Below are 9,964 nucleotides of genomic sequence, written 5' to 3'. Positions count from 1 at the left end.
GAGGGATTGTTGATTGGACGCGCCCTCTTGACCAATCAACGTGAGACAAGACAGCCTCCGCGAGCGGGCACCAGCGGGTGGGAAGGGGATTATGACCTGGCAGGTGCAGTGAAGGCGGGGGCGAGGAGCGCGCGTGCGCGGCGGGGAGTTAGCGAAGCAGATGCTCGCGCAGCCCCAAGGGCAGAAGCGGCAGCGAGGCCCCGAACGTTTGTAGGTTTGGCTCAGGCTTCTTCTCCCCTCCTACCTCGCTGTAGGGCAGCTCCTGGCTACACCTGTGGCTACACCTGTGGAGACCCACGCTCAACTTCCATAATAGATCTTTCCTTTAAATAAAAACCAGTGGAGATAAGGAAAGCTGATTATCTCCTAGCGCTTACTGAAAAAGGATATTTTAATTTGTAGACGTGGCAAAGAAATGTGTTTTCTGTAGGAGGAGAAATACCATAAAGCTGCTTAAATCGAGCGTCACAAGATCACAAACCATGGGCAATTTTAAATGGGGCAAAGATGAAAACCATTTTTAGGTAGGAAAATGAAAAATTATATTTTACTTTTCAGAAAACATGGAGGACATCAATGCGCAATGCTTCCTATTTTCCTTTGGCGGTTGAAAGCCTGTCTTTTCTGAGAATGTTTTTTGGGAGAGGGTCTGCTCTCCAAGGTACTGACTGACATATGGCTTAGGGCAATTGAAATGGACTAGAATATTGTTACTCTTGTTATTGAATTCCATCACTCATTCATAAACTCATCAATTCATGCTCTGTGTAAAAAAATGCAGCTGGCTCATTTATATTGCTGCGTCTTTATATTTAGACATTGAAAGTTTAAAACTGATGGATGACTGCAATTAAAAGCCCTTAAATGTAAATCGTCTCATTCTAAAAATACAGTACATGCATTTGCTATTGAGTCCCTTAACATTATTCCAGAACTTTCTTTCTCCATATAGAATCATTTTATATGTCTGGACATTACCAACATTGGTAGTAAGACTTAACGAAAAGTAAAAGATCTAGGAATTGACCTGGTTAGACTCTTGATTTCATTCTCCACTGGCTATTGATAGCTTTCTTCCGTGGAGCCTAACCACCACGTTCCTAAAATAATGCCAATGACACTAACTTGCCCTGACTACTTCACAGGTAGACAAAAATGATAATGGAAGAGTTTTGTGAATTTAAAACTCCTTTGCAAACATTAGTTACTACAATCATATATGCTTAGAAGCATGTGAGGATCCTTATCACCAAGACCCACAGATGACTGAACTACTCAAAATATTTAAGAAGATGGGCTCTGTACGGAAAATAGATTCTCAGGGAAGGGTGCTCAATTCTCTTCACAATACTAGATTTAATGTAAAAAATACACAAATAACATGATCATTGGATTCAAAAAAGAAATCTAAATATTTTAAACAAATATGAAAAAGTTAGAAAATGCAAATCATGAATTGTTGAACTAAAACAACAAAAAATAATGCCAAGAAGAGTGAAGTGCACCTTCATACACAGCTAAAGCATTTTAGAAAATGTTTTTTTCTAATTTTTTATCAAGAAACTTTAAAATGTACATTCTATTTAAACCCCTGAGTCCATAATTCCACTTCTTGTCATAAATTCTGTTGAAATCATAAAAAAAAGGCAGTCAAAGGTTATGAACAATAATATGTAATGCAATTCTGTATATACTGATCAATACATGTCCAGTAAGCATGAAAGGTTAACTATGTTATCGCAGGTTCATAAGATAGAATATTTAGCAACTAATGGAATAATGGTTTGGGGGAATATTTGATAATAACGTTTTCATGATATATAACATTAAATTAAAAATTTAGATATAAAAGTATGAGCCATAAGATTTCAACATTATAAATATTACTTATATATTTGATATGTGCACAGAAGACATGTTTGTTACATGACTGTCATTTTCATATATGGATGGCATAATTATTTTCTGTAATTTTTAAGTTTTTCAATCTCTGCAATTAGCTTGTATTACTTTATAATCAGAAAAAAGATATCAAAAGAAATGTTGAATACACAGTAAGCTATCATTTTCTACACATTGGCATTCATTTCTAAAAGTTGGCATGTATGTGTGGACCATTGAATGAAACTAACTTTTAAACACTAGTGGGATTGTAGATTGGAACAATTTTTCTGATAACTTTTTGATAGTATATATCAAAAGTCTTTATAATGTTCAAAGCCTTTAAGTCAATAATTTCACTTCCAGAATCTAGTCTAAGAAAATAATCAGATGCCTACAAAGTTGTTGATTACAGTGCTATTTTTAAAAGCCAGAAAAGAAACAGCTATTAAATGTCTGAAAGAGGAGTGATTAAATACAATAGGGTATGTCCATACAATGAACTATATTGTAGCTATTAAAATATTTTGAAAGAAGTTTAATTGCTAAGGAAAATGCTTACAAAATAATGTTCCAAGTAAAAAGTGATGATACAAATCTATACATACAGTATGGATCTCTCCGTCTCTGTCTATGTGTATGTATGTGTGTGGAGATATATATATATCTATATATGTGTATATATATATGTTCTATTTATGTATACGTGTGTGCATGTGTATACACAGAGAGAGGGAGAGAGACTAAAGGAAACAAACCTAAATGTTCATAGTTATATGATGTTATCTAGGTATTAGAATAATGGTTAAGTTTTACTTTCTTTGTACTTTAAAGAAACTTTTCTAAAGTAATTAGAAAAGTTTAATTTTCTAAAGTAATTTAGAAAATTGCTAGAGTAATTACTAGAGTAATTTTCTAAAGTAATTTTATTATTAGCCAAAAAAATTAAAGGCTGGAAATGATTAAAATTGTGACTATGGTTAGATATCAACTGTGGAAGAATATATATAAGAATACACACTCCTACATCTACGTTATCTATACAGAGAATGAGAAGAGAGAGTTGGTTAAAATTAAGCACCAATTTTAGTGTTATAGAGACTTGATACCTCTTCTTACTGCCTGGCAAGTTGCTTAATTTCATTAAGCCTCAGTTTCAGTCTCTGTAAACTAGAATGACACCTATTTATTTCTGTATATTTTTATATTGGTTAGGGATTTTTTTTGATAGTGTGTGTGAGAAATCAAATTAGGTAACTTTATAAAAACAATGTTGTTGTAAGGAAAATCTGAGGAACCCATCATGAGAAAAGGCAGGTCACAGAGTAGCTCATTAAACCTAGTAGCAAAACTATGGGAAGTCTTTTTGGGACAGCACTACCCGGATGAACAGGATAAAATAGTTGCTAAGTCTTTCTGAGTCATTCTAGTCAAGATCCAAGTACGATTGGTTTTTCATGAGATATGTGTCCAACCCTTTGCCAGAATAGGAAAGAGCACCTAGACTGGCTATGCCACCAAGACTGCAGACCCAAAGTGAAATCACAGGGTGGTTTCCCTATGTAGATAGAGGGTGGGATGATGGATGCCACCTGCAGACAAAAATAAAAACAATTGTCTCCACACAATCTCATATGATTCTTGCGGGCATCAAATGCATATAAATGCTTAATAGAAACCCTAGCTCATTATAGTTGCTCAATACATTTCAGCTATTATATACAGTGTGTGTATGTCTTGGTGTGCATATGTGCGTGTGTGTGTATTTTTGTACTGATTTTTTAAAAACCTGAAAGAAAATATATTATTAGTAGAGGTTCTCCATGATTATTATCTTTTCCAATTTCACAAAAATGGACAAATATTACCTTTTCAATGAAAATAAAACCAAACTATTTTTAAGAGAGGGGAAAACAGGGTCAGGATGAGAGTTTTAGCTCTGGATTGGGATGTAAATAGATGGAGAAGAGAGTCCCGAATTAGGTACTGTAATTAGAACTGTAGTAGGCTCTACTTGTCAAGAGAAATTCCATGCTTTGCACATACAAGTGATGGAATGAAGAAATGGAGAAGTCTAAGGTTTTCCTTATTGATATCTAAATACCCTAAATGGCTGAGGGTGGACACCAGCTAGAAGAAAACTCTGGCCTGGACAGGCATAGATCCAGACATTTAGACAGAGCAGCCATGCTAGCAGAGTGACCATATTAGTAGCAAGCAGTCCAAGTGGACCTCACCAACAAAGCATTGATTCCTGAAGCAAATTATTGAGCCCACACACAGAAGATCCTTACAGCATTGCGTAGGTGCAGCTATACTTTTCATAATCCCCCAAACAGAAGTCCTACAGATGTTTTAAGGTAGAAGGAAGGAAGAAGGAATAAAGGAAGGGAGAGAAGTAGAGAGAAAGGAAAGAACTGCAATATAGGCTAGATCTCAGCAACGAAGAGAAGTTAGAATGATGTAAGATCCACCATAGAGGTTAACTTGGTTGTCTGGATGATACCGAGAGTTGCCTTCAGTTACAATATTCAAAGAATAAGCAAACTCAGGCTACATCTGGTGAGCATCATGGTCCAAAGGCAGTTAAATACAATATCAGACAATTTTAGACTGTAAGACTTTCCAGAATCTTAGAGATCCTTTGCAATAATAGTTTCCAGGCCTTGGGAAAGGAGATTTACAAACCCTAAGTAGAGTCCTAAGGAAGAAAGATGGTGACTAAAATTAATATTTTAAAACAGCTTCTAGTTATTAGGCCTATGATTACAGTGGGGCACAAGTGCCTAGCTCTATTAAATGCTATACTGAGTTTAGGGAAGCAAGACCAGTCCCAGACACTAACCATGGTAAGCTTTAACGTTCTGATAAAGAGACAATGTTGAACAGAATTGATATAGATAATCAGTGGGTCTGGGGTTGGGATAAACTTCATCCCCTCATGTTTTCATGTTTTCAGCCAGTTTGACTATTGAGGTAGAAACTGGAGAAAAGGGATCGAAGATGTGGACTCCTTCCCACTGTATATAAAAGAGAATAATACTTATCTATTCCTCTCTCTGGCCAGGAACTGACTCCTGTTAGGAAATTAATGCTCATCTGGAGACTGTATGTGACACTGAGAATCTTGCTTCTGGGGTGTTTAATAGGCTTGACTTTAAGAGATTTTATGTCACTAATGACATGGCCTTTTAATGCAGTGTTTAATTTAAGCAGTTCAGTGCTTAAAAGTGGTTATTACTAACATCTTGGACTGCCCAAAGAGAGATTATTCTAAGATTTCAGTGGAGAAGTTCAAGCCAAGTTCAAGTTCAAAATAAAGGTGAAGGCATCTCTGTCACTAGAGAATGTACATCTATAGTGCAAGAGATTTTAAAATTACACTATAAGAAAAAATTGCAGGAAGTAAACTGTGAGATGGAGATTAGCATGCAGGAGTTTTATTAAGAAGTGCTCTTGGGGATAACAGCTGTGGAAGGAAAGGAAAGGAAGTAGACGTGAGCAGAGGGAGAAAGCAGGCGGTGGTGCAGTCCTAATGAAAGTCTCAACCAACCCCTGGGGAGTTCTGAAGCTGGAATGGCCCTTCCACGTTGTCTGAGTTTGGATGAAAGGGACCTGGTCATTGTGCCTCCATACTGACAAGTTATTGAATTGGATGCAGGCTGCCCTGGAAAGGTGGTGTGACAGCCAAGGCAAATCTCCAAGGCTGATGGCTGTCTACCAACAGCACTTCCAGATGTTGGAGATCTGGGCATCACATCACAGTATCCTCTGAACAAAAGTAGTGCCCACAGTTATTCTGGGTGGCAGTAGGGGTGCCATTACTCAGGATGGTAAAGCACGGTATCAGAACAAGCATGGACAAGTAACTCTAACTGTATCAATAGTGTCATGACTATAAATTTAAAATGGTCACAGAGGCAGAATGTTGGCGTTCTTGGTTCTTGCATCAAGAAGGCTCCAAAACGGAAAGAGGTTGTAGCCAGTTATCATTTTGTGTAGGGGCTTGCTGTTAAACAACTAAAAAATGCTGTCATGGAGTACTTGAGACTGAGGTACCTGGGGAAACAAAAGTTACAAAAAGATAAATCGCAATGCAAGGCAATAATATGAAGTATTTTAAACTGATGGGAAATAATATTTACTTTGCCTTTTAATGAGTCAAAATGAATATAACCATTTCATCGATTAAGCATGTTTAAACTCACCCCAAAGCTCCAAGTCAAATAAAATTGGACATAATTATTTTATCTTATGCTAAGTAACTCAAATGAGAAAAAAATAATAGTATACAGCAAAGTATACTTTTAAAAAGTTAAAAACAATAGGTAACAAAAATAGACATTTAGTAAAAATATACTGATAATGTAACCAACCTAAAGTATCATTTAAAGATATAAATCCTGTACTTTGTCAGTTATCTAAGTAAATCACAAGACATGTCATCGTTTTATACTCTGTTATAAGAGATAATCCATACTCTGTCTCCTCTGGTGACCTATTTTTTTTTTTTTATGTACAAAATTCCTTCTAATCCATGTAAGCAGATTTTAAAAATAAAGACCAAACAGTGACACATAGTGGCTAATCATTTAATCTACAGATGTTTGTCTCTAAAAAGCAAGTAAAATCTAACTTTACAATATTAGTTACCCGAGGTACTTCCTATTGTAATATTATAAAACAAGAAGTTCTTTCATTTACACTATATAAATGGAAAGTAAATGAAATCATGTTTGCGAGACAGGATTCACAAAAATGATAAGAGCGTGATTTCTAAAGAGGAGAGATCCCTGTGTTAGCTCAGTGATATTTTATATTTATTTTATATTTTATTTTTTATTTTATATATTTTATATTTTATTAAAAATTGAGAAAACTATAGATATTCTGAAACCTCCACACGTATATCAACTGAAAATACATTAAAGTGATGTTTGCCTGAGGAGATATATCTTGCTCACTCTCCATGTATTAAATATATAACCTATATAGAATATAATGCATCTTAAAATACCAAATCCAAAAGGAAGTAATGTATCAGATCATTGAAGGACAGTAGAAGAGGTGAGCTCCCTAACCTTGAGAAAAAACACGTTGGGCTGTAAGGAAATGCCAGAAAACATGTATGAAGGATTTGTTAATGTGAGCAGTTGTAGGAAATTAACCAAATAAACAAATACTTCCTAATGTAATTGGAAACATTTTCTAGAGATCCTAAAAACAAAACAAAACAAACCATAAAGAAAAAAAACTGATCAGGGCTTAGCCTTATACATTTCATTAAAGTAGGGGACTTCACATTGTAACAATGTTTTGTATGAACACGATTGATAACCAAGAAGATATCCAATCCAGAGGCTATAAATAATAACAACAACAATAATAATAGTAACTAAAATTTATGGAATATTTAATAGGTGCTATGCACAATTCTAAGTGATTCATCTATGCTAATTCACTTAACCTCAAAAATGTGACGAGTAATACTTTTTATTTTAGAGATGAGGTAACCGATATGTAAGAGGTACCCAAGCTCATATAATGAATAAGTTACATATTTCAGAAATCTCTTTCCAGATGTGAAGAGGAGAACCCTCTGGGGGAGATCATAAATGGCTTTTTAAGCTTTATTGAAATATAATTGATATATAAAAATTTACATACATTTAACACATGCATTTTAATGAGTGTGGACATATGAATACACCCATGATATCATCACCACAAGCAAGATTCTAAACATATCTATCACCTCCAAAAATTTCCTTGTGTTCTTTTGTGTGTGTTTTATGGTAAGAATTTATTTTTAAAGATAATCACTGCACATACAATTCTTCAGTTGTTTTTTCTATATTTTCTCTTGTTACTGAAATACTTCTTCGGGCAAGATTCTTTTTGTTCAACACTGTGAAGCAAGCGAAACCATCATGCCTAGATAAATGAAATTAATTATTACCTCTTAGGAAATCTGCTGACTGAGGGTCAATGACTTTGAATGTATTCAGCTTTTGACATTGTTTACTTGAAGATGAGCTTGAACTATTATTTCAAATATAATTTTCTTGTAAATGTCAGATGATTTTTCTGAAGCATAATTAAGTTGACCATTTGGATTAAATAACTGGCCTACTCTTGAGGGTGTATTTTTTTATGTTCAAAGTTCTTTTTAAGGTTATAGTTGCTACATATTATCAACTCTCTCTATATTATATATAATGCATATATTATATATATTTCAAAAGGAATAAAAATAACTCTTTACCCTTAAATACTTCAGAATATGTCTTCTAAGAATAAGGATATTTCCTTACATAACCACATATAATTATCACACTTGGAAAATTTAACATTGACACAATATTTTTTAACATGCAACGGTTCTTTAAATTTACATAATCATCTCCATTTTTTTTTTTTCTTTTCATCCTGGGATCCAAAAATCAAGGAATTAAGGATCATGTATTAGGTTTATTGCCATGTAGTTTTAGTCTCCTCTAATCTAGGTCAGTTTCCTAGCCTCTGTGTGTGTGTGATGTGATAATTCATGATGGCTCCAGTTTTGAATAGTTTAGTACAGTAAGATTTGTCAGATTGTTGTTTTGTGATCATATTCGATTCAGTCATTTTTAGCAGAGATTATATTGTGAGCACAGTGCATTACATTGACAGGAACATGGTAGCAAACTGTCCAAATTGGGGAGATGTCATTTGGTTAAATGGGTGTCCACCAGATTTCTTCATTGTAAAGATGTTTTTCTCATTGTAATTGCTAAGTAATTTGAGACTGTAAATATATGATTCCTCAAAAGTTTGTCACCCAATGCTTTTAGTATCCATTGTTAATTATTGCCTGAATTAATTATTACTGTGGAGGTCATAAAATGGTCGTTTTCTATTTCCATTATTCCTTTTACATTGATTCATTGTAATTATTCTATTTAAAAAAAAAAATTTTCCTCTTCTGTCCATAATCACTTAAAGAATTTTTAAGTGTAAATACGGACTCATAAATTTACTTTTAATTCAATATGATATAATTCATTCTTGTCACACTATTTAATCATCAAAATGTCCCAAGTTTACCAGTGGGAACCTCCTCAGGTTGGCTTCTGTATACTCTACTATTTTTTAATTTAACCGCTTCCATATTTCCTGGCACAAGATGTTCCAGGTTCACTTGTACTTTCCCGTTCTTATCCTGGAATCAGCCATTTCTCCAAGAAGACTTGGTTCCATTTTGTGAGGAGTAGTGTTAAATAAGGCTGAATTCTATTGACCAAAGCAGGTTCCATTTCAAAATTATAATTTCATTCCTTGGACATTAGATTTTAATCTTTGTTAAAATAAAAACATCCTGTAAAAACTAAAATATTTAACCTAATAGTCACTTATACTTTAGGGTGAAAGTATGTATCAGCACATTTATTTTACAAGGGATTGGAGGCTGAGAGAATTCGGACACTGGAAAATATGAGAGTGGGAGGGGCAATGGAGAAGTGAGAGGGACTCATGGAGGAGGAAAGAAAGCTAATATCAATTTCTTCTCTTCCAGGCACTATCACATACACGATTTAGATTAAACTTCACAACAATCCTTTTTACAAATAAGGAAGTAACTTGTTCAAAGTTGCAATGTATGTGACAGATAGCCAGAACTAAAATTCTTTTTTTGTTTGACCCAAATAGCCTCATCTTTGCCTTCTACTGCCACATGCCATCCTCCAAGCCTTGGGCTGAGAAGGCAAGGTTCATCCACTTTCAGGATTGAGAAGGGCAAACTGTGGCCATGTTGCCTTCTTCATTTCACTTAAAGCTGTCATTGTGACTTGCATGCACAGCTGCCCTCACAAACACTGCCCTTCAGTTGAGAATAAAGTTCAAATGTTTTCTTCTACCACTCAGGAAGTCTGTGGGAAACAATTCTATTTTATTTGCTTTCAGTGTTTATTTAAAAGAACAGATAGGCATCTCAAGTTGAATGCTGTCTCAGTTGGATTACTCATTACAAGTACTGTCTGTTGCCAGAAGTTAGCACTAGTGGTGGGAAAGCTTGTTGTAGGCTTGTAAGAGATAACCGGGG

This window comes from Pteropus alecto, unplaced genomic scaffold, assembly GCF_000325575.1.
Source record: "Pteropus alecto unplaced genomic scaffold, ASM32557v1 scaffold25, whole genome shotgun sequence".
NCBI lineage: Eukaryota > Metazoa > Chordata > Mammalia > Chiroptera > Pteropodidae > Pteropus > Pteropus alecto.
The sequence above is the reverse complement of the archived record's forward strand: the minus strand, read 5'-3'. Positions refer to the sequence as shown.